The sequence below is a fragment of the Tachyglossus aculeatus genome, chromosome 24 (assembly GCF_015852505.1).
Source record: "Tachyglossus aculeatus isolate mTacAcu1 chromosome 24, mTacAcu1.pri, whole genome shotgun sequence".
Taxonomy (NCBI): Eukaryota; Metazoa; Chordata; class Mammalia; order Monotremata; family Tachyglossidae; genus Tachyglossus; species Tachyglossus aculeatus.
The window spans coordinates 734,613-760,871 of record NC_052089.1 but is presented as its reverse complement, the minus strand read 5'-3'; the positions used below and the strand labels follow the sequence as shown (position 1 = coordinate 760,871).

Genomic DNA, 26,259 nt, shown 5'->3' with positions numbered 1-26,259 from the left:
CGCTGTTTCTCACATTAAAACAAGTAAACAGGCATCAATATAAATACATAGAATTATAGATATATACATGCATACATAATTTATCTGGGGTGGTAAGTGGGGGAAGACCAAAGTGAAAGAGTCAAGGTGATGCAAAAGGAGCTGAAGAAAAGGGGGCTTAGTCTGGGAAGACCTCTTGGAGGAGGTATGCCTTCAGTAGAGCTTTGAAGCGGAGAAGAGTGATTGGTGGATTTTGAAGAGGAATGATGGTCCAGGCCGGAGGTAGGACTTGGGCCAGGGGTCAGTGGTGAAACCTGTGAGAACAAGGCACAGTGAGAAGGTTAGTACCAGAGGAGTGGATAGTATGGACTGCAATGTATAAGAAGAGAAAGGAGATGAGGTAAAAAGGGGCAAGGTGATGGAGAGTTTAAAAGCCAATAGTGAGGAGTTTTTGTTTAATATGGAGGTGGGTAGGCAACCACTGGAGGTTTCTGAGGATGGAAGGTGACATGCCGTGAACGTTTCTATAAAAAGATAATCTGGCAAGCGGAGTGAAGTATGGATGGAAGTGGAGATAGGCAGGCAGTAAGGAGGTCAGAAAGGAGGCTGACATAGTAATCCACGGCTCATACTCTATGCTAATCCTCCTCGACCTCTCAGCTGCCTTCGACACTATGGGGAGACACTCTCCCCCCTTCTCAACATGCTATCCGCCCTTGGCTTCACAGACTCCGTCCTCTCCTGGTTCTCCTCTTATCTCTCCGGACATTCATTCTCAGTCTCTTTTGCAGGCTCCTCCTCCCCCTCCCATCCCCTTACTGTGGGGGTTCCCCAAGGTTCAGAGCTTGGTCCCCTTCTGTTCTCGATCTACACTCACTCCCTTGGTGACCTCATTCGCTCCCACGGCTTCAACTATCATCTGTACGCTGAAGACACCCAGATCTACTTCTCTGCCCCTACTCTCTCCCCCTCTCTCCAGGCTCGCATCTCCTCCTGCCTTCTCGAACATCTCCATCTGGATGTCTGCCCGCCACCTAAAACTCAACATGTCGAAGACTGAACTCCTTGTCTTCCCTTCCAAACCCTGCCCTCTCCCTGATTTTCCCATCACTGTTGACGGCACTACCATTCTTCCCATCTCACAAGCCACAACCTTGGTGTCATCCTCGACTCCGCTCTCTCATTCACCCCTCACATCCAAGCCGTCACCAAAACCTGCCGGTCTCCACTCCGCAACATTGCCAAGATCCACCCTTTCCTCTCCATCCAAACCGCTACCCTGCTCGTTCAATCTCTCATCCTATCCCGTCTGGACTACTGTATCAGCCTTCTCTCTGATCTCCCATCCTCATGTCTCTCCCCACTTCAATCCATACTTCACGCCGCTGCCCGGATTGTCTTTGTCTAGAAATGCTCTGGGCATGTTACTCCCCTCCTCAAAACTCTCCAGTGGCTACCAATCAATCTGCGCATCAGGCAGAAACTCCTCACCCTCGGCTTCAAGGCTCTCCATCAACTCGCCCCCTCCTACCTCACCTCCCTTCTCTCCTTCTACAGCCCATCCCGCACCCTCCACTCCTCTGCCGCTAATCTCCTCACCGTGCCTCGTTCTCACCTGTCCCGCCATCGACCCCCGACCCACGTCTTCCCCCGGGCCTGGAATGCCCTCCCTCTGCCCATTCGCCAAGCTAGCTCTCTTCCTCCCTTCAAGGCCCTACTGAGAGCTCACCTCCTCCAGGAGGCCTTCCCAGACTGAGCCCCTTCCTTCCTCTCCTCCTCGTCCCGCTCTCCATCCCCCTCATCTTACCTCCTTCCCTTCCCACAGCACCTGTATATATGTATATATGTTTGTACTTCTATATTACTGTATTTATTGATTTATTTTACTTGTACATATCTATTCTATTTATTTTATTTTGTTAGTATGTTTGGTTTTGTTCTCAGTCTCCCCCTTTCAGACTGTGAGCCCACTGTTGGGTAGGGACTGTCTCTATATGTTGCCAAATTTGGTCTTCCCAAGCGCTTAGTACAGTGCTCTGCACACAGTAAGCGCTCAATAAATACGATTGATTGATTGATTGATTGATTGACTGATAATCCAGTCGGGATAGGATGAGAGATTTTACTAACATGGTAGTGGTTTGGATGGATAGGACAGGAAGGATCTTGGTGATGTTATGAAGGTGAGACTGACAGGATTTAGTGACTGTTGGATATGTGGGGTGAATGAGAGAGCAGAGTCAAGGATGACACCAAGGTTATGGGCTTGTGAGACAGGAAGGGTGGTTGTGCCATCTACAGCGTTGGCAAAGTTCGAGAGCGGACTGGGTTTGGAAGGGAAGACAAGGAGCTCTGTCTTGGACTTGCTGAGTTTGAGGTACCGGGAGGACAACAAAGTAGAGATGTCCTGAAGGCAGGAGATGCAATCTTCGAGGGAAGGAGGTTGAACAGGAGAGGAGATATAGATTTGGGTGTCATCCATATAGAAATGATAGTTGAAGCCGTGGATGCAAATGAGTTCTCCAAGGGAGTGAGTGTAGATGGAGAATATAAGGGTACCAAGAACTGAAAGTTGAGGAACCCCTACAGTTAGAGGATGGGAGGGGGAGGAGGAGCCCGCAAAGGAGACTAAGAATGAATGGCCAGAGAGATGAGGAGGACCAGGAGAGGATAGAGTCAGTGAAGCCAAGGTTGGATAAATTATTGAGGAGAAGGGGATAGTCCTCAGTGTCGAAGGCAGCTGAGAGGTCAAGGAAGAATAGGATGGAATAGGAACAGTTGGATTTGTCAAGGAGGAGATCATTGGTGACTTCTGAGAGTGTGGTTTCAGTGGAGTGAAGGGGATGGAAGCCAGATTGGAAGGGGTCCAGGAGAGAATTGGAGGAAAGGAGTTCGAGGCAGCAAGTGTAGTCGGCTCACTCAAGGAGTTTTGAGAGGAAGGGTAAGAGGGAGATGGGGTCAGAAGGTTTCATTTAGGTCAGGTCAGTTGTAAGCTCCCCAAGCAAACCAGTGTGAAATGACTGCTAAAATCTAAACAAAAGGCAGAGCAAGAAGAGTGGTCCCAAATTGTCAAAGTCTCTGAATAAAGTGGGAAACATCAGAGCTAAGAGAGGACTTGAGAAGTAACTGGGGTCACAGTGTTCTCAGAGCCACTTCCTTTAATATCGATTTGGTGCCATAGATTATTAGTGTTGCCTCCTACATATTCTGATTGGAAAGGCAATATTTAACACACTTTCCTCTGAGCTACTGCATCAATTGCTATAAAAAAGTTGTTTTTTAAAAGGCATTGTAAATCACTACAACTGTAGAAGGGAATTAAAAAAAAAAATTGATATCTTAGAACTTTGTCCACTCTCAGGGTCACACCTGGGGAGTTTCCAGTACTCAACCAGTCGCAACTATGGGAGGAAGAGTCAAGCAGAGGCATACCCATTCCATTCCTAGCTTGGGCAGTGACTAACATGTGGAAGGCAATCTCCTATAAGTAACACTAAAACCTATTGTGCTAGGCAGCAACCACATGGGAAAGAGTCGAGGCTGGATACCCAAGTTTACTTCTCAGAGGGAGGCAATAGTACACTACTTCTGTACTTTTATCAAGAAAACTCTCTGGATACACTACCAGAACAATTGCAGATAGAGGTAGGACACTCTGAGAGAGATGTGTCCATTGTACAGCTATGGGTCGGAGGTGACTTGACAGCATAAGACAAGAGAAGAAATATCTGCATAAGCAAAATAGCTAGAGAGATTTGACGGTCAGCTGGCAATGTAATATCTGTGTGCTCTGTGAGATGCTGAAAAAATGTCTTTCCAATCAATTTTAATTATTGATTTTCACTGGATAATTAGCCCTTCGGTAACCTTGTGGCACTCTAAGGCATGTGAATGCTCCTAGAGAAGCAGCGTGGCTTAGTGGAAAGAGCATGGGTTTGGGAGTCCAAGGTCGTGGGTCCTAATCCCAGCTCCATCACTTGTCCGCTGTGTGACCTCCATCACTTGTCCGCTGTGTGACCTTGGGCATATCACTTAACTTCTCTGGCCCTCAGTGACCTCATCTGTTAAATGGGGATTAAGACTGTGAGCCTCACGTGGGACAATCTGATTACCTTGTAACCTCCCCAGGGTTTAGAACAGTGTTTTCCACGTAGTAAGTGCTTAATAAATGCCATAATTATTATCATTATTATTATTATTATTAAGAGTCAGAGTTTGTAGGTTCAAGTCCTGGCTCCGCCATTTGTCAGCTGTGTGACTTTGAGCAAGTCACTTAACTTCTCTGTGCCTCTGTAACCTCATCTGTAAAACGGGGATTAAGACTATAAACCCTTCGTGGGACAACATGATCACCTTGTATCTACCCCAGCGCTTAAAACAGTGCTTGGCACATAGCAAGTGCTTAACAAGTGTCATCATTATTATCATTTGTGACTTAGTCCCATATGGACACATAATCAACACACTGGTATTTACTGAGCACTTACTGTGTGCATAGTGCTGTTCTAAGTGCTTGTGTGAGTGCAGTACAGCAGAATTGATAGACACCTTCCTTGCCCACATCAAATACAATTGTCATAGGCTATTGTAATTTCATTAGTGAGCTGATCATTCTAATTCTCTAGACATAAAGATATATTTGTATGTCTGGTTGACATGAGGTTCAGTACATAGCACAATTCTTCATCACTGATAACTTCATCTCAAATTTAAATTTAGGTTATGAAAACATTTACAGTTTACTAAAAGCTATAATTAAAACATGGTTCGTGCTCCCAGGCTACTACAAGCTATGCCGTTACTCCTTCTTATTCTTCTTAGTATTGTAACAATGACGGTGGTGGTGAGAAAGGTCTGAAGATACATTATTGTAAATTTCAATGTAATCAAAATATAACTTTTTCTAAAAAATGAATTTTTTCCAGATCTTGATTTTGAATAAAATTCTACACCAGGGTGGTGGGTGGGCGACAAGGGAGATCTGAAGGGACATTCATATTTGTATGACTGATTTGAAAAGGTCTTTATATAACTTCAATAAAAAGACTTGGAAATATCCCTCATTGTAACGCTGACAAAGCGTCATCATGATTAACAGAACGTTTTCCTGTTAATCACCTTTCCCAGGGCCTCCTTAACATCCTTGTTCCTCAGGCTCATAATGGTGTAGAACACAGACACCACTTTATTCTGATTGATAGAGTAACTGGATTTGGGCATCACATATATGAAAGTGATGGTCCCGTAGTACAGAGTGACAGCAGTGAGTTGGGAGGTACAAGTGGAGAAAGGTTTGTGTTTCCCATCCCTTGAGTTCATCCTCATGATTGTTAAGATGATGTATATGCAAGAAATTACAATGACAAGTATGGTGACCACTATTATTGACCCCAAGAAGATAGAAGGAATGATTTTAATAACTGAAAGGTCTGAACAAGAACGTTTCAGCAGTGGAGCAAAATCACAGAAAAAGTGGCTTATCTGATTAGGTCCACAAAAATATACAATTAATAAGCAACTGGTAAATGTCCAAGCAGTCACACAACCTGGTAGCTGTAGGAAATAGCTACCAGCAGGATGCAGACCTTGTCAGATATTATGCCAGAGTACAGTAGTGGGCTACCAAGAGCCACATATCAGTCATAAGCCATAGCAGCCAATAAGAAGGTTTCAGTTGTCCCAAAGGTCACTGCAGAACACAGCGGAGCAATACAACTGACCAAAGGCATTGTGTAGCGATCAGCCAAGAAGGCTCCAAGCATTACTTGTGTTACACAGGAGGAATATTCAATTTCAACAGCAGCCAAATGGCTGAGGAAAACGTACATTGGAGTATAAAGCTTGGAACTGACTCTAATTAGCAAGATGATACTGAAGTTTCTGATTAAAGTCATAACATCGATCCCTAGGAATGTCACAAAGAGGACAGCCCGAAGGGTGGCATTCCCAGTTAACCCCAAAGAATGAATTCCATTACAGTGGTCTGGTTTCTTCCAGTCATGAAGTATTTTAGAAACAGTTTCTGTTGAAACTAAAGGGGACCTTTCATTAAACGAGGTATCAACATAGTAATTATTGGTCAAATTCCCATAAAATTATCCCTCTACTGAAAGGTGTGTTTATTAGATTCAGGAAAATCAATCAATCAATAGTATTTATTAAGCACTCACTTTGTGCACAGTATTTTAGTAAGTATTTGGGTGAGTAAAATAACACCAATATAGCAGTTGTATTCCCTGCTCACAGTGAGCTTACACTCTAGAGGGAAATATGGGAAGAACCGGAATCAGTTCCAAAGAAGTCTTGCATGTACTATGAAACATGTACAGACTAGATTTCATATTAAGGGATTGAGGTTAAAAGTGTCATTTACAAACCCACGGTCCTTCCTGGTAGCTGAAAACACAAAGAATAGAGTGACTGGGTTCAAATGAGAGGCACAGATGTTGAAGGGTTTTCTTTGTCCTTTGGATGAATTTATTCTGGAACTGGTCAACAGGATCTACAGGAAAAATCAACTGGGTTCGCCAGAGTGGGTAGAATTATAAAGGCCCCTAAGACTGAAGGAATTATTTTAGTAAACGTCTTGGGAGAGCAAAGACGATTCAATAAAGTGGGAAAATCACAGAACTAAATGACGATAACATTGGTTCCACTGAAGGATAATATAAATTAATCAAAACTGCCAAATACGGTGTTCTGTGCACAGTAAATGCTTAAGAAATATGATTAATTGATTAAAATATTTCCTAAATAGGAGCCTACTACCATTAGGGTCTCTTAGACATAGTCATTGGATAAGCCAGTGGGTACAGATGGCTATGTATTAATTTCATGCCATCACAGTCAAAAGGAGTCACTTAGCCTGTCAAAAGATCTTAGTGAAAAATAATTAGACAGCACAGTCCATATGTGAAATGCTATTTTTCTCCTGAAGTTTTGTTCTCAAGTATCTTAAAAGTGGTGGTTGAGAACCTACATACATCTGTTGAGGATAAGTGGTTAAGGGAAAAATAAAGTTCCCCAACATGATGACCATATAGGTCACTAGATACACCCCAGAGAGGACGATGTGGACCACTGGATCATTTGCTAATCCAAAAAGAATGAATTCCATGACTGTAGTTTGATTTCCACCAGCCATTTATCAGCCACCTCTTTTTTGGGAGATGAAACTGGTGAATAAATTAGAACACAGCATTAAAGAACCATATCCACAACTCATGGGAAAGCTTCTAGAAAGAATATATTTTTTTAAAAAAAATGGAGACATTATAGTAGGAACAAAAGCCTCGTTAAAGATTAGATAGGAAAAATGAATTTGGAAAGCAAGATAAAGTTACAATCATTCAATTAATCGATGATATTTATTAAGTGCAGTCCCTCTACTAAGTTTTTCGGAGAGTAGTAGTAATAGTAATAATAATGATAATATTTGTTAAGCACTTACTCTGTGCCAAGCACTTGTCTTAGGAATCCCGGGCCTCTATTCTTTCCATTAGGCCACGCTACTTCCCAACATGGTCTAAAGGAAGTGTTAATCGAAGAAAAATTAATTTTCTGGCATCATCATTTTAGTACAGAGCACATCCCTGGGATATAGATGTGAATTATAACGACTGTTTTCTTAACTAAAATGATACATCTCCACGAGTTGTGCCCAATTTTTTGTTTCTTTCAAACTCACAATTAGAATGTGTCAACAAAACAACAAATAAGCACGTACATTTTTCTGACTGCCCAAGAATAATCGATGGATTATGCAAAATTTTATTTAAAAATAATTATTCATACTTGGCCATTAACCTTATCACTGGCTCTTTCATATCCTTGTTCCTCAGAGAAAAGATTAAGGGGTTCAGCATGGGGATCTCCACTGTGTAGAACAGAGACACAACTTTAATCTGCTCCAAGGAGTGGCTGGAGCTGGGCTGCATGTAAGTGAACGCGATGGTTCTGTAATATAGAATAACAGCCATCAGGTCAGAGGTGCAGGTAGAGAAAGCCTTCTGTCTCCTGCCGGTTGATTGGGATCCTCACGATGACACAGAGGATGTGTACATAAGAGACGACTATGGTTAGGATGGTGCTCAGAATAATGATGGCAACAGAGACAAAAGAAATGATTTGAACCAGGTAAACATCAGAATAGGCAAGTTCCACTAATGGAGGGAAATCACAGAAAAAATGATTGATTTCATTGGATCCACAGAAGGCTAAACCAAACACACAAATAGTAAATAGCGCACTAGTTAAACAACCCCTGACTTAGGAGGTAGCTATGAGCTGGACACAGACTTTATTGGACATGGAGATGGTATAGGGCAGGGAATTTCAGATGGCCACAAAATGGTCATATGCCATCATAGCCAGTAAGATGCCCTCTGAGGTCTCAAAGACAAAGACAGAACAGAGCTGGGCAACAAAGTCAGCAAAGGATATTGTGTGTCTCTCCACTAAGAAGCTCTTAGGCATCTTTGGGGTGACAGTTGATGAATACCAAAAATCGATGGACGCCAAATGGCTCTGAAAATGGTACATTGGCATGTGAAGTTGGGAACTGGACCTGATTAATCTGATGATGCTGAGATTACCCATGACTGTGACAACATGAACCACGAGAAACAAGGTGAAGAGGAGGATCCGGAAGACGGATCATCTGTTAATTTCCAAATAACGAACTCTCTCATAGAAGTGTCATATCCATCAGCCATTTTGTTCAATATGAAGACTCTGGATGAAAAACATAGGTTTTAGAAGCATTCCAGTTCTTTCAGGTCTCGCATTCATACTTACCTTTCACCTCCCCCATTTTCAGAGAAGCAGCGTGGCTCAGTGGAAAGAGCACGGGCTTTGGAGTCAGAGGTCATGTGTTCAAATCCTGGCTCTGCCAATTGTCAACTGTGTGACTTTGGGCAAGTCACTTAACTTCTCTGTGCCTCAGTCCCCTCATCTGTAAAATGGGTATTAAGACTGTGAGCCCCACGTGGGACAACCTGATCACCTTGTATCACTCCAGCGCTTAGAACAGTGCTTTGTACATAATAAGCACTTAATAAATACCAGCATTATTATTATTATTATTATTATTAATTGCCTGCCTTAGTCCTACCTGCGAAGTATTGTAACCATCCCTAACTCCCAATCAGTGAGTGGTAATTATTGAGCACTTACTGTGTGCAGAGCATTGTACTAAACACTTGTGAGAGCACCATAAAGTTAATAATAATAATAACAATAGAGTTGGTAGACATGATTCCTGCTCTCAAGGATTTTGCAGTCTATTGGGTAAGACGGGCACTAAAAAAATTGCAACAAGGGAAGGCAAAAAAGAATAAGGATCAATACATAAGTGCTGAGTGGATGGAGTGCCTAGCAAAATGCTTCAAAGGAAAGGACCAAGGTGTAAAGACGAAGTAGAGGGCAAGGAGAATGTGCAGAGAGGAGGAGCAGCGTGATTTAGTGAATAGAGCACAGGCATGGGAGTCAGAAGGCCCTGGATTCTATTCCTGGACCTGTCACATAATAATAATAATAATAATGGTATTTGTTAAGTGCTTACTATGTGCAAAACACTATTGTAAGTGCTGGGGAAATACAAGGTGATCAGGTTGTCCCACATGGGGCTCACAGTTGTAATCCCCATTTTACAGATGAGGGAACTGAGGCACAGAGAAGTTAAGTGACTTGCCCAAAGTCACACAGCTGACATTTGGCAGAGCCAGGATTTGAAACCATGACCTCTGACTTCAAAGTTCGAGCTCTTTCCACTGAGCCACGCTGCTTCTCGTGTTCACACATGTTTGCTGTGTGACCTTAGGCAAGTTTCCTAACTTCTCTGGGCCTCAGTTACCTCATCTGTAAAATGGGAATTAAGAGTGTGAGCCCCAAATGGAAAAGGGACTGTGTTCAACCTGATTTACTTGTATCTAACCCAGTGCTTAGAATAATGTTTGGCACATAGTAAGCGCTTAACAAGTACCATTATTATTATCATTATTATTATTAATAGGTCATGGAAGTCCTCCTGGAAAAGAACTTATTTTAATGGTGTAGTGGATAGAGCACAGGCCTGGGAGTCAGAAGGTCATATATTCTAATCCCAGCTCCATCACATCTGCTGTGTGGCCTTGGGGTAGTCATTTCACTTCTCTGTGCCTCAGTTCCCTCATCTGTAAAAAGGGGGATTAAAACTGTGAGCCCCATGTGGGAAAGGCTCTGTGTCCAACCTGATTTGCTTGTATCCACACCAGCACTTAGTACAGTGCCTGGCACATAGTAAACACTTGACAAATACTACAGTTTATAGGGCTTCGGTGGCCTACTGAATTTGAGCTGGGGAGGGAGTTCCAGGCAGGAAGGAGCATGGGAGCAACGGGCTGATGGCAAGGATGACCAGACTGAGGCACCGTAAGTAGGTTGGTGTTAGAAAAGCAAAGTGTGTGGGTTGAGCTGTAGTGGGAGAGGAGCAAGAATAGATAGGAGGGAGAGAACTATAGTGGACACTTTCTCTAGCTCCCCACATTTTGCTCATGCCTGAAGCTACATTCCCTTTCAAATCTATCAGGCCACAGCTCTCTCCTCAGCTTCTCCTTACCCTCCTCCTCCAGGAGGAATTCCTCCATTGATTTTCTTCTCCCCAGGTTTTCTCTTCCCAACTAATAACTGATCTATCAATTGGATTTACTGAGTGCTTACTATGTGCAGAGCACTGTACTAAACATTTGGGAGAGAACAACATAACAGAGTTGGTAGACGTGATCCCTGCCCACAAGAAGTGTACAGTCCAGAGGGAGAGACAGACATTAAAATACATTACGGATATGTACATAAGTGCTATGGGGCTGAGGGTGGGGTGAATAAAGCTTAAAAATCCAAGTGCAAGGACAATTCAGAAGGGGGAGGAAGTAGGGGAAATAAGGGTTTAGTCAAGGAAGAGGTCTCAGGTCTCAGGAACTCAGCTACTCAGCATTTTGTATAGATCAGTCTACATCATTTAAGGACTTATGTACTTCATTATCCATCTTTTCATTCTTTTTCACTTCCTTTAAACAATTTTGCATTCATCTCCCTCTCTATACTGTGACCTTCTTGAGGGTGGGGTTTACATCTTTTACATCCAATGTTCTCTTTCACGTGCTTAGTACAGTGTTCTACACACTGTAAGTGCTCAGTAAACATCATTGCTTGACTGATATAAATGCATTCTTCACCCATTTTTAAGATAAAATATATAAAAAATGAAGTTTACAATTACTAATAACTGAAAAAATGTATTAGCAGACAACAAACTAAATGTATTATTTAGAAATAACAGCTTTGTATTTCCTCTCTAGTAAAACTGACTAGCATAATTTGGGTAAATATGGAGAGTGCTTTCATGTGATGTTAATTCTTTGTATAGTATATAAAGACCACTAATGCTATCGCCAAACTCAGTTGTCAGGCTAGCAGATAGAAAGACAGAGAATGCAAGACGTCATTAAAAAAAAAGCAGAGACCACCAAATCTTTGTCAAATTCCACTGCAATATTAAGCTCAGAATGTCATTCACTAGAAATTCCACACATGCTCTTTCAAACCAGGGTTGACTTCAGATGATAACAAACAGAGGGAGCTCACAGAGTGCACTGTCACCAGGATGCAACAAATGATGTGGGTGTAGCAGGACAACCTTGCAAAGTGCAAGGATTTTCACTTCAGAACTTCGAAGAATTGCGATTTTGACATTTGTTAATTGTGTGACTAAAATTACTAGTAGACCACGCATCACTTTTTAATGCTATCATATATATTCTTGAGATATGCTCAATTGCAATGTTCAAAATGTTCCACAAGATACTACTGTGCAGCCCTGTTTGCCTTGCACCAAACCCATAGTGCTTTATGCTTTGGTAATGCGGCCCCAAAGAGGGTATAGCCAATTCCTTCCCAAGTGAGGACAGGAAGTGTAGAATGGCATCCCTAATGGTGACATCCTTAGGGTGGCATCACATGCACTCAGTTACCTACTCAATCACCGCAACTCAGCAAAGGTCTCCTTATGGCTGGGGGTCTTTCTTCTCAGAAAAGTATCTTCCTCATTCACTTCTCTCTGCCCAATCTTCTACCAGATCAAATATAAAAGCAACAAGACTGGTGTTATCAAGATTGGCTATCTCTCCTCTATTCACTGACTCCCTCTGCTAGACACTATCCCAACAGGGCTGTTCAGAAGCCAGAGGGTGACAGCAGACAGAAACTGGAGTTGAAAGTTGGACCAGAAAGCAATGCTTCTTTCTCAGCTACAGGGAGCAGTAATTCTGCCCTGTATGCCCTGTGAAGGAGTGAGGTATGGACAATGTGTTACCACAGTGTGGCTCAGTGGAACGAGAAAGGGACTGGGAGTCAGAGGACATGGGTTCAAATCCCAGCTCCGCCACTTGTCTGCTGTGTGACCTTGGGAACCCACTTAACTTCTCAGTGCCTCAATTACCTCATCTGTAAAAATGGGGATTGAGACTGTGAGCTCCTTGTGGGACAACCTGATTACCTTTGCATTTACCCCAGTCCCTAGAACAGTGCTCAGTCCATAGTAAATGCTTAACAAATACCATAATTATTTTTATCATTATTATCATTAGACTGTCCATGAAACAGTGAGTCTTGTGGTCTCCTGGAATATGTACTTTAGACTTAGTTGAAATTCACCGACAAAAAAATTCCTTCAAAAAGACGTAAAATGTTAGTGTATTTGCAAAATGTTATTTAGGTCAAATATATTGACTCTAATGATAATTCTGCCCATTGTGCTTCTTGAGTGGGAGAAATGAGATGGCAAACAGGCTCCTAACATTAGGTAGGTGACAATAGTTTTCTCACTACCTTCCACTACTGTTTCAGGGCTGAGCCCTGTGGTTTATTTCAGAGTCTACCTGAGTCAAGTTTGTTAAACCAAATGGTTCATTAAACAGTTTGACAGCAAAGAGTTTGACAGAAAGGATAAATGTCATAAAGGACCCTTGTATGTAATGAAGCCTAATGTGGCAGATAGTAGGTCAAAAACAGTGTCTGATCTCCTTATCTAGCATAGCTCCCAGAGTTTAGTACAATGCTTGCCATATCATAAGTGTTTAGCAAATACCACAACTATATTATGTGGTTATCATTATTATTACTTAATAGACCAGAGTATAAGGACAGGGATACTGTAATGTCAGTCTCAGCGATCGGTTTCAATCACTTAAAAATATAATACTATCACATGCTGAGGAAAAGGGGCATTTACTGGAGCCAGTAATTCCAGTGGTAGCCTGAAATCCTAGAACCTTTTATAGTAGTTGTCATAGTAATAGGGCTTACTGGGTTACTACAATCTAACCAAATATTTATTTCAATGAAAGTCACAGGGGCATAAGGGGAGATAGGGAAGTAAACTAAAAGGAAAGATAGGAAAATAAATATAAAAGAAAAATTACAACAGTATAAACTAGGATATTGTGTCAAAAAGTGGAACTACTTGTTGTATTTGTGGTACTAAAGACCACTGGACCTCCAGAAAGTATCTTATATTTAATGATATGAACAATAGAAGACAAAGAAAACTATAATGATTGTATAGTGCTCTGCATGCAGTAAGTGTTCCAAAAATATGATCAATTCATTGAAAGATATTGTTATGGAAGAAGTTTGTAAACTCTGTAATTCATCTCAGATGTTCAAAAAATACTAAAGCAGTGGATTTTTCTAAAGCATTACTCACTTGGTGAAATTAACTGCCTTTGAACTGTACACGATCCATTATCTCTGGTATTTTTGCCACCGTAAGTGAGAATTCAATTCTGGAAATTAGTTCTCTACTCTGAAATTCAAATAACCCCTTATAACCTGAGAAAGTCTTTATGATTTTCAGATTCTTGTTCTTTTGTATCACTTCATTAAAATCTGGGAAGACTGTAAGGGGTTGTGTCCAACTTGGTCATCTTGTATTTACACCCAGTACTTGGTATAGTGCATGAAACATAGTAAACACTAAAAATGTCACAATAACACTAAAATCTGCTGAATTGTTATGGCTTTAAAATCTAAAATCAGCACTATTGAAAATAATTCTTTAAAATTCCTTTGAAGTATGACACATCTTTGGAACAGGAAATAAACAACTTTGGATCACAAAGGGATTATTGGGGTGTAAATAGTGCTTTATCATGGCTGCCATGGGTTTAGTGCATTTAGGAAATGCCTCCCTTGGAGCTACAAGCCAGAGTTATATCTGTCAGTAGGACCTCAAATATGTCCTTTTTTCATATGTGGTAAATTAAAATTGAATGAAACATAACAATGATGATTTGACAGGTGGTGGCTAATCTATATTGCTAATCATTCCTGGATCTTGCAAGAAGGCGAATTCAGGTCTTAGGTTAAGATGGTTTGGAGCCATTTCTGCAGAAGTAGGAAAAGTACAGATATAAAATATTAGCGAAATTAATTGTGAATGTTAGCTCAACTCTACCTCCAGAAACCTCATTGCTTTTTAAGGTTTTTGTTTTTCATTTCATTTTCCCAAAAGAAGTAAAAATGTCTTCAATGGAAAGATTTTGGGACTAGAAGTCAACTTCTAGTCCCAGCCCTGCCACTGACCTGCTTTGTAACCTTGAGAAAGAAAGCACTTAATCTCTGTGGGACCTAGTTTCCTTAACTCTAAAATGGGAATAAAATGTCTGCCTTCCCTCCCTCTTAGTTTGTTACCTCTAAAGGGGACAATGACTGTGACCCCAACATTTTATTCATAGTATCCATCAGTGGTACTAAGCACTCACTGTGTTCAAAACACTGTACTAAGCACTTGGAAGAGTACAGTATAAGAGAGTTGGTAGCTATGTTCCCTAGCCACAAGGAGTTTAGAGTCTAGAGAGGCACTTACAGGGACGTAATAAACTAAGTATTTACTCTTGCAGAAATTGATATAAGAACTACCCATCTAGGCATAGGAGTTTAAATTAATATTTTTCCCATTATTCTAGTCTATCCACTAACCTGTTCCCATGTCAGAAATTCTCTCCTACCCAATGTAAAGTCATCAATATATCTCCTTCCAGATAAATCCCTCTATCTGTGTGTTCCCCATGATGTTGAATAACATTTATTCCTAGCCTTTCTTTTACTAAACTTCTGAAAATTTGAAGACTCGTTTTAACAGTATTTGTTAACTACTTACAATGTCTCAAACACTGAGATAGACACAAGGCTATCAAATTAGACACAGTCCCTATCCCACATAGGGCTCACAATCTAAGTAGGTATTGAATCCTCATTTTACAGATGATACTAAGGCATAAAGAAGTTATGTGACTTTTCCAAGGTCACACAGCAGGTAAGTGGCCACACTGGCATTAGAACCCAGGTCTTCTTAACTCCAAGGCCCATGCTCTCTTCATTAGGTGATGCTGCTTTTCAAGACCTTTGTTAATTTATCCTCAACTTTACCTCCTAGTATCAATTTTTAACAACATTTCCTCATATGTTCCATTTTTTAAGAGTCTGAAACAACACTGAGCACTTGCATGTTCTTGGTAATCTAGGTCCCTGTGGGAATGTGAGTGGCAGGGGTGAGAGTGCAAGTGGTGCTATACAGACCATTAGAGTCTGTACCTTAGATCAATTCCTTTAGATCAATTCCTTTCCCACAGGTTCTCTCTCCTGCCTGACATCTCCAGTTTAATCCTGGAGAGATACAATTTCCCTTACCTTTCTGTTCTCCTTGCCTGGGGGAAGGATTGACACCAGCAGTTAAAGTCTATGGCTACGTTTGATGGGTAGAGCATGGATTGGGCAGAAATGACAAACTGAGTTGCCCGCCAAAGTGTGTTGTCTTAAATTCGAGTCTCATGAGCCTCCATATGAATAGATCTCTGCTGGGGACTCCGTAAACATTTTCCATAATTTCCCAAGATATTTCTTCATTATGGGATAAGGGATTCAAAAATGTCTAAGACACAGAATCCTTCCCACCCCTGGCACCTCATTAAAAGCAGAACACACCCATAGCTATTGACTGCTTGACGTTCAGAATCTTTGCAGGCAATAATCTCAAAATCGCTTTTCTAAGGCTTCAAACCTGAACTGAATAATGAAAAGGAACACCCTCTCTCCTTACAGTAATTTAAAGTCTTGTGTCTTCCCCTGCACTTACTACAGTGTTTGACACAAAAGAAGTACTTAACAAATACCGCAGTTTGTCATTATCATTATTGTTATGAATAATAAGATCCATAACTTCTCTGGGCCTCGGTTACCTCATCTGGAAAAGGGGTTGAAGACTGTGAGCCACACGTGGGACAACCTGATCACCCTGTATCCTCCGCAGCGCTTAGAACGGTGCTTTGCACATAGTAAGTGCTTAACTAATGCCACTATTATTATTATTATTTGGCAGAGAATTTGTCCTATGATTTCAATTCTATGGTGAGCTACCGCACCAGTTGCTCCCTGAAACAGCCTTGTGGACTCAATAGTCATTGAGTGCTGGGTCTGTGGAATAGTAATTATAATTATGGTACTAGTTAGGGGCATACTATGTGCCAACCACAGTTCTAAGAACTAGGGTGGTGGACAGGTTGGACACAGTCCTTGTCCCATATGTGAATCACACTCTTTACTCCCATTTTACAGACGAGGTCACTGAGGCCAAGAGAAGTGAAGTGACTTGTCCAAAATCACACAGTGGACAAGTGTCAGAGCTGGAATTAGTTCCTGTGCTCTATCCATTAAATCAAGCTTGGACTCTTGTCCTGGAGCCCAAGGACCCATAAACACTCATTCAATCAATCAATCAATCAGTGGCATTTGCTGAGCACGTACCGAATGCTGAGCACTTTTCTTTATGCTGGGAAGTATAATTCAATACAACAGAGTAGGTAGATTCAATCCACAAGAAGCTTACAGTATTCAGGGGGAGAAAGTCATTAAAATGCATTAGGGAAAGGGAAAAAAATAGCATGATAGGGGAAATAGTTGGCCCAACATCGATAGAAGCAGTGTGGCCTAGTGGATAGAGGGTGGGTCTGGGAGTCAGAAGGACCTGTGTTCTAATTCTGACTCTGCCACTTGTGACCTTGTGCAAGTCACTTCACTTCTCTTTGCCTCAGACACCTCATCTGTAAAATGTGGATTTGAGACTGAGCTCCATTTAGGACATGGATTGGGTCCAACCTGAACAAGCTTGTGCTTACTACAGACCTTGGCACATAGTAAGCTCTTAACAAACACCATTAAAAAACGTGGGACAATGAACAATGATATCCTGACATGAAGTCAGTTTCCAAGATTTGAAGTGATGCTCATCTCAAGAAAACTTTGTCAGGAGAAATATACATAAAGAATGGATGGAAATAAGATACCCGGTTGTTGTATGCTGATCAGTATTGGACAGCAGAAAGCAACTGAAGCAAGCAAAATAATTTATGAATGTAGGAAAAGCAACCAAGACAATGTGGCATCACCAATGAAAGCAGGAAAGTTGAAAGCTGTTAGACAAGGCTGGTGCATTGCAATTCTTAAACATAGTTCTTTTTGATTATTCTGACTTGTGCAGCCAACAGCAGTTGTGATGGCCTGAAAAAGGGCTGTGTGTGTGAATGTGTAAGGGATAGCCAAGCCTGTCAATGAGTATTAGCCTTCTTCGCACCTGTCAGATTGTACAGCAATTTCAGTCTTTGGTGCTAGCTATGTTTTCAAAATATTCAACCAACAGTCCTGTTGAAAGTGGGCAAGGGATTCGTTGAGGTGGAAAGGAGAAACAACATTACCCAGGAAACAAAGGACCTGATCAATTAACGTTTTGTAGTGCCCATACCTTTTGTCATACTAAGGAGTGGTCCTGGATGGAATCACGCCCCCAGAGTTCATTCATTCATTCATTCATTCAATCGTATTTATTGAGCGCTTATTTTGTGCAGAGCACTGTACTAAGCGCGTGGGAAGTACAAGTTGGCAACATATAGAGATAGTCCCTACCCAACAACGGGCTCATAGTCTATGAGGGGGAGACAGACAACAAAACAAAACAGGTAGACAGGTGTCAAGTCGTCAGAATAAAAAGAATTAAAGCTAAATGCACACCATTAACAAACTAAATAGAATAGTAAATGTGTACAAGTAAAATAAATAGAGTGATAAATCTGTACAAATGTGCATACAGGTGCAGTGGGGAGGGGAAGGAGATAGGGCGGGGGGAGGGGGAGGAGGGAGGAAAAATGGGGCTCAGTCTGGGAAGGCCTCCCGGAGGAGGTGAGCTCTCAGTAGGGCTTTGAAGGGAGGAAGGGAGCTAGCTTGGTGGATATGTGGAGGGAGAGCATTCCAGGCCAGGGGAAGACGTGGGCCTGGGGTCGATGGCGGGACAGGTGAGAACGAGGGCTGGGCAGCAGAAGGAGAGAAGGGAGGTGAGGTAAGAAGGGGAAAAGGGACAGAGAGCCTTGAAGCCGAGAGTTAGGAGTTTTTGCTTGATTGTTGATTGATTGTTGGCATCTTAACACTGCTGATGCCAGCAGTAAGGATGGACACCAAAGAAAGCCTGGAGTGCCCTTTTAAGATAAACAGAGAGTGAGTTCAGGAAATATGTTTTATGAAATTAGAAGAAAGGGAAATCAGAAATTAATTCTGCTAAAAGATTCTTTAGCTCCAAGTTGCTTTCCATGGAAGTCTCTAATTGGGGTAGTTCATCACTCATAATTATTTGGGGTGCAGTTACAAGTTTTATGATCTGGTGATCTTAGCATCCCTATGAAAACCTATCTTTTAATTAACTTATAATTTTTTAATTATGTCCAATAGGGAGTCAAGAAAATGCAAGAAAAAATTTGTTTGGAAGGGTAGGGTAATGGCGGGACCAGTGGATTAGGAGCTAAGTGTTTTGATTCTGATGCTGAAGGTCTCAGTGATCTCACCTAAACAGATGGGATGAGGTTGATGTTGCTCTGCACCTCTGTAGATTTGGTGAGAAAAGTTATACATTTTCAAATTATGGGTTACTTGGAGGCAAGTGCTCGTGATAGTTGGAAAACATCGTCGTTTTCATAGGAAAATCAAGGGAAGCTAGGGATAGCATAGTCCAACCTCAAGAGGGTATATTTTAAAAAAACATCTTCTCTATTGCCTCCTCGTCATATGATGAGAGAATTCTAGAATTCCAGAGCCAGAAGAGAAACCAAGAGGTCTACTTAGTCAATCTCCTGCTTTTGCTAACTATAACTCTGAAATCACTCTGGGCAGTTGAGAATTCGTTGTGTTTTTAGAGGCCTTGAGAGTAGATTGGCCCCTAATAGTACAAAAAAACCAAGCATCAAAACACATAATAATCATAATAATAATAATGGCATTTGTTAAGCGCTTACTTTGTGCCAAGCACTGTTCTAAGTGCTAGGGTAGACACAAGGTAAGCACAGGCCTGGGAGTCAGAAGGTCACAGGTTCTAATCCCAGTTTGGCCACATATCTGCCATGTGACCTTGGGTAAGTCAATTCACTTCTCTGGGCCTCAGTTCCCTCATCTGGAAAATGGGGAATGAGGCTGTGATCCCCACGTTGGGACAGGGACTCTGTCCAACCCGATTTACTTGTATCAACCTGGCACTTAGTACAGTACTTGGTAAATAGAAAGTGCTTAACAGATACCACAATTATTATTATCATTATCAATCCCCATTTTACAGATGAGGTAACTGAGGCACAGAGAAGTTAAGTGTCTTGCCCAAAGTCAGAAAGCTGGTAAGTGGCAGAGCCAGCAATAGAACCCATGACCTCTGACTCCCAAGCCTGGGCTCTTTCCATTAAGCCATGATGCTTCTCTGCATATGATGTCATATGATGTCATAAGCATTATACCAGACACATGGTGTAATGTGATAAGTTCACTGTGGGCAGGGATTGTGTCTACCAACTCAGTTATATATACTCTCTCACACATTTAGAAGCAGCATGACATAGTGGAGAGAGCATACGTCTGGGAGTCAGAAGGTCATGTGTTCTAATTCCGATTCCACGAGTAGTCTGCTGTGTGACCTTGGGTAAGTCACTTCTCTATGCCTCAGTTAACTAATCTGTTATAATAACTATTATATCGTATATTATAATATATTAAGTAATTTAAATTATAATTACTAGTAATCATTATTATTACAGTACTTATTAAGTGCTTACTATGTGCCAAACACACTTCTAAGCACTGGGGTAGATACAAGGTAATCAGGTTAGACACAGTCCCTGTCCCACAGGGTGCTTACACTCTTAATCCCCATTTTACAGATGAGATAACTGAGGCACCGAGAAGATAAGTGAGTTATGCAAAGGCACAGAGCAGGCATGTGGCAGACCTGGTATTAGAACCCAGGTCCTCTAACTCCCAGGCCCATGCTCTTTCTTCTAGATCATGCTGCTTCTCTGAACTCTAGGCACTTCCTGAGATGTCCCGCAGTAACTGTGGACTGAGTATTATCAATCAATAAGTTGCATTTATTGAGCACTTACTTTGCACAGAGCACTGTGCTAAGGACTTGGGAGAGCATAAAACAAAAGACATGGTATATGTATACCATCAATATGTATTGATGCCTTTTTACTTGTATTGATGTCTGTCTTCCACCCATTGTGGGCAGGAAATGTCTCTCTTTATTACTATAGTGTTGGGTAGGGATTGTCTGTATTTGCTGCCGAATTGTACTTTCGAAGTGCTTCATACAGTGTTCTGCACACAGTAAGCACTCAATAAATACAACTGAATGAATGAATGAAAGTACTTATTATAGTGCTCTGTACACAGTATGTGCTCAGTAAATACGATTAAATGAATGAATGAATGAATGAATGATTCTTGTCCTGAAAGAGCTAACAATCTAACAGAGGAGACAGACATTAAAATGAATTCCAGATAGGGGAAGCTGCAGAATATAAGGATATAAAAATAAGAGTTGTGGAAGTGGGGTGAATAGTCTTTAAGGAATATAGACCCAAGTGCCTAGATGGCACAAAAGGGAGGGCCAATAGTTGGGGAAATGAGGGGTTACTCAGAAGAGATATGAATTTAATTTTTTATTGTATTTATTAAGTACTTACTATGTTCCAGGCACTATACTAAGATGGGATAAACACAAGCTAGTAGAGAGCAGCATGTCCTAGTGGTTAGAGCATGTGTCTCCTAGTCAGAAGGACCTGGATTGTAATCCCAGCTCTGCCACTTTTCTGCTGTGTGACCTAAATCGCTTAAATTCTCTGTTCCTCAGTTACTTTACCTGTAAAGATTTAGAGTGTGAGCCCCACGTGGTACAGGGGCTGTGTCCAACCTGATTAATTTTCATTTATCCTGGTGCTTAGAACGATGCCTGGCACATAGTAAGCACTTAACAAATACCATAAAAAAGCAGATCTTGTCTCTCATGGGGATCAGTCAATCTGCATTTCACAGATGAGGTAACTGAAGCACAGATAAATTAAGTGACTTTCCAAGGTCACCCAGCAGACAAATGGAAGAGCCAGGATTAGAACCCAGGTCTTTCCTACCCCTAGTTCCATTAGCAGTAACTTTCCTACTCCTAGCACTACACTACGTGTTTATAACTTCCCTAACATCATGCTGGCACTTGCAGAACAGTACATTATGTCCAGTGGGCACTCAGTAAATACTTTTATTACTAAAGATTCTTATTAGATTTACCCTGGGCAGATTTGGGCTTAAAATGCAATTTTCTATCGCCCCTCTCATCCCTTACATTACTACAATCACCAGTAGCAGCAGCAACGTCATCATCATCATTGTTATTTCAGCCCCAGAAACATTTATTGTGTGCCTACTGTATGGAGATCATTGGGCTACACACTTTGTGAACTTCAAAAGAAACAGACGAAATGGTTCATCATTTCAGGGAGCATTCAGTCAAATGGGGTGAAATATGCAAGCATGTATAGCATGCATACAGTGGGAGTGAAAGGGAAGCACCATGGTGTAGTGGGTAGAGCATGGGCCTGGAAGTTGGAAGGCTATGAATTCTAATCCCAGCTCTGCCACTTGTCTGCTGTGTGACTTTGGGCAAGTCACTTCACTTCTCTGAGCCTGAGTTCCCTCGTCTGTAAAATGGGGATTGAGACTGTGAGCCGCACGTGGGAAAGGGACTGTGTCTGACTTGATTTGTTTGTATCCCACTCCAGCACTCAGTACAGTGCCTCACACATACTATGCGCCTAGAAAATGCCATAATTATTATTATTACAATTATTATTATTATTATTAAGGGAAACCATAGATTTTCTTAGGCATCTTTGGTCCATCCTTTTCTTTAAGCATGGTTACTACCTACCTTAGTTGATTCTGCATGGGACAAAAGTATTTTCTGAAGGTAATTTTTTTGTGGGCACTCAAGTCCATTCTGTAGACGTCTTCTCCGTTTTCTTCTCTTTTTTCATTCAGTCGTATTCATTGAGTGCTTACTTTGTGAAAAGCACTGTACTAAGAGCTAGGGAGAGTAAAATACTACGGTAAACAGACACATTCCCTGCCCACAATTCGTTTACAGTCTAGAGGGGGAGACAGATAGTATAACTAACTAAATAAATGAAAAATAAATTACTGCAATGTACAGAAGTGATGTGGGACTGTGAAGGGGAATGCATAAAGGGAACAAGGTAGAGTGATGCAGAAGGAAGTGGGAGAAGAAGCAAGGAAGGCTTAGTCAGGGAAGGCTTCTTGGAGGAGATGTGCCTTCAATAAAGTTTTGAAGGGTGGGGGAGAGTAATTTCTTTGCTTCTCTCAAACTGACTTCCTACTGTATCTCTCTCTTTGCTCTCCTACCTCCAATACATTACCCAAGCCCTCCATTCTGTGTGAAATGCCCTTTCCTCTGAAAATCACCAAACCACAGCTCTCCTCATTTTGAAGGCCCTCCTACAAAAACACCTCCTCTTTCTAGAGATATTCCATCACTAAACCCCCCTTTCCTGGTCTTTTCCTGGACTTTCCTTCCCAGTAGCCAGAGACAGAATTGGAAATCAAACAAAATAAAGCCATGACTAAATATATAAATAAGTAGAGGGCTAGACAAGTAATAGATCTACTCAGTAATGATTGATTTTCCATGAATAGTTTAAATCCAAATATCAAAAGACATGAATACTGATGGAATCTTAAGGCAGAAAAATAATTCTATATACATTTCATTTCAGGAGGGAAAACATGAAGGTCAAGATCTCACAATAAGATAATGAAAATGACCGTGTTGTGCTCATGGGACTTATCTAGCAAAGCCCTTATTCAAAGTTCAGCCTTGTATTAACGGCTAATTTTCCACCTATGAATAAGTCCTGGGCTCGTTGACGAAAATTTCTTCAAATGATAATAAATAGATGCTGTTGCTTTCAAATTTTATCTTATATTTCCCCCTTGTGGCAACCTGATATTCCGTTGCCTAATATGTACCAACTTTTCCTACAATGCCAGAGTTGTGTTTGTACAAAACCTTGCAGTGGGAAATCTCACAATGCAGTACAGTGTCGACCCTGGGTCTGGGTCCATTTATTCTGACAATCATTTACCCAGTCGGTCTTGTGTTGTTGGAATAAAATTATTGAGTTCCCTAAAGTTCTAGCCCAAATGTTCAATGTAAATTGTATTCATTGAGCACTTACTGTGCGCAGAGCACTGTACTAAACTCCAGGGAGTGTCCAATAAAACAATAAACAGATACATTCCCAGGGTGTTCTGGAAGAATTGGGTGTAGTATTCATTCTCCATTCCATTGTATCAGCTTGGCATTAGCTAAAGTGAGTGATGTATTTGACACTGTCACTCGAAGCAGCTAATAATAATAATAATTATGGTATTTGTTAAGTGCTTATTATGTGCCAAGCACTGTTGTAAGCGCTGGGGTAGATACAAGGTTATCAAGGTGTCCCACATGGGGCTCACAGCCTTAATCCCCACTTTACAGATGAAGTAACTGAGGGCACAGAGAAGTTAAGTTACTTGCCCAAAGTCACACAGCTGACAAGTGGTGGAACCAGGATTAGTACCCGTGACCTCTGACTCCCGTGTTTGTGCTCTTTCCAGTAAGCCACACTGCTTCTCATGAGCTTTTTAGTGATGAGAGGCCACATCAGCGACTTCTGCTGAGGAGGGCAGGCAAAGATATTCTCTTCCATAACCACTGATGCCACTTCTAACCATGGCTAACTATCTTTCACTGTCTGCACTGGGAGATAGGAAAAAGACAATAAGAATCATTATTATTACTATGGTACTCATTTAGTGTTTACTGTGTTCCAAGCCCTGTTCTAAGCACTGGAGTAGATATGAAGTAATCAGGTTAGACACAGTCCCTGGTCCCACATGGGGCTCACAGTCTTAATCCCCATTTTACAGATGAGGGCACTGAGGCCCAGGGAAGTTAAGTGACTTCCCTGCGGTCACACAGCAGACATGTGGCAGAGGTGGGAGTAGAACCCAGGTCCTCCTGAGTTCCAGACCTGTGGTCTTTCTCAACTAAGCCATGTTATAAAGAAAGGCCACTACCTCCAGAGAGCTTGGGGGGAAGGGGAACACCTATCACTATCTCAGGGCTTGTCATGGAGAAGGCAGAGCCAATAGCTTCCCATGCTGCCACCAATCAAACAATGATATTTATTGAGTGCTTATTGTGTGCAGAGCACTACACTAAGCATTAGGGAAAGTACAATAGAGTAATAAGACAGACTTGCTGCTGACAGTATCCATCGGGGTATAAAGGGGATATCAGTAGACCCGAAATGACACTTCAGCTCTTGAATTCACTGGATCACGGCCTACATTGGGTTTTTGAACTAGACCAGATCCCAGAGGCCATCAATATGTATGGTATCGTTATTATTATTGTTCATTCATTCATTCAATCATATTCAGCACTCACTGTGTGCAGAGCACTGTACTAAGCTCTTGAGAAAGTAAAATGCAGCACTAAAGATAATTCCTTCCCACAGTGAGCTCACAGTCCAGAGGGGGGAGACAGACATCAGTACAAGTGAACAAGTATAAAGACATCAATACAAGTAAACAAGCATCAATATAAATAAAAAAAATTATGGCTATATACATCAGTGCTGTGAGGCTGGGGTTGGGGGAGGACAAAGGGAGCAAATCAGGATGACATGGAAGGGAGTGGGGAATGAGGAACCCTGGGGCTTAATCTGGGAAGGCCACTTATTTGTTAAGTCTTTACTACATGCCAGGCACTGTACTAAGCGCTGGAATAGATACAAGATAATCGAGATAGACACAGTCCCGGTCTCACACAGGGGTCACAGTCTTAATGCCCATTTTACAAATGAGGGAACTGAGTCATAAGGAAGTTAAGTGAATTATTCAAGGTCACACAGTAAACAAGTGGTGGAGCTAGAATTAGAACCCAGGTCCTTCTGAACCCAAGCCTGTGCTGGATAATTTTCCTACCCCTTTCCAGCCCGGCACTACAACATTTTTCTGACTCATCCTTAAAACACCTCCATACTGGCTACATACAAATTACCTTCACAAGCTCTGGATCACAAGTGAAACTCATGAGGGAGAATGACTGCATCTAATTTCATTACCCATTCGCCCCACACAATAGCACTTAGCACTTGATTAATGCCATTATCATTATTATTATTATTATTACTATTGAAGGCAAAAAAAAATAACCACTGTGGTGTAGAACATTAGAGAGCAATAGATGATACTGATTACAACAGTTACTAGGACATGGACTGATATGGACTAGCCAGATATGGAGTTGATATCACAAACACTGAGTGAAATGAAATTACCTACTTATTAGATGGTCAGCTCCTACTACTGAGTTAACAGAGAGCTTAAGGAAACAGGGGCTAGCTACACCTTCACCTAAGGAGCTCTCTTTTTCAATGAGCTTCGTACAGTGCTCTTCATATACTAAGTGCTCATTAAATAGGCCAATTGTTAAGTAAGCATCTTTCATATATGGCCTTGACAAGCTAAGGTCCAAGTTCCAAAATGTCTAGCAACCAACTAACCAACGCTATGCTTTCCTCTAAGGTCAAGAGTTTGGCATCCATTTTTGGAACCCAAGTCCCAACACTGACACATCCAGATGAAAGGAAAGAAAAATTCCACAAGGACCTAGAAATATTCACAGCAGTAGTACAAAATCTAGGAAGTTGATCACCTTGGGGAGTTTCGATGCCCAGATGGTTAGTGATGCTAAAATGAGTGATCATTAGACTATGTGAGAGTAGAAAGCTAAAAAAAATGAATAAATCAAATCTTAAC

At 41.5% G+C, this 26,259-nt stretch overlaps 2 pseudogenes; both read right to left on the bottom strand.

Annotated features, from left to right (window-relative positions):
- Nucleotides 1-5,070: 5,070 nt before the first annotated feature.
- Nucleotides 5,071-5,980, bottom strand: LOC119945044 (annotated as a pseudogene).
- Nucleotides 5,981-7,763: 1,783 nt separating this feature from the next.
- On the bottom strand, nt 7,764-8,693 carry LOC119945058 (annotated as a pseudogene).
- Nucleotides 8,694-26,259: the final 17,566 nt, after the last annotated feature.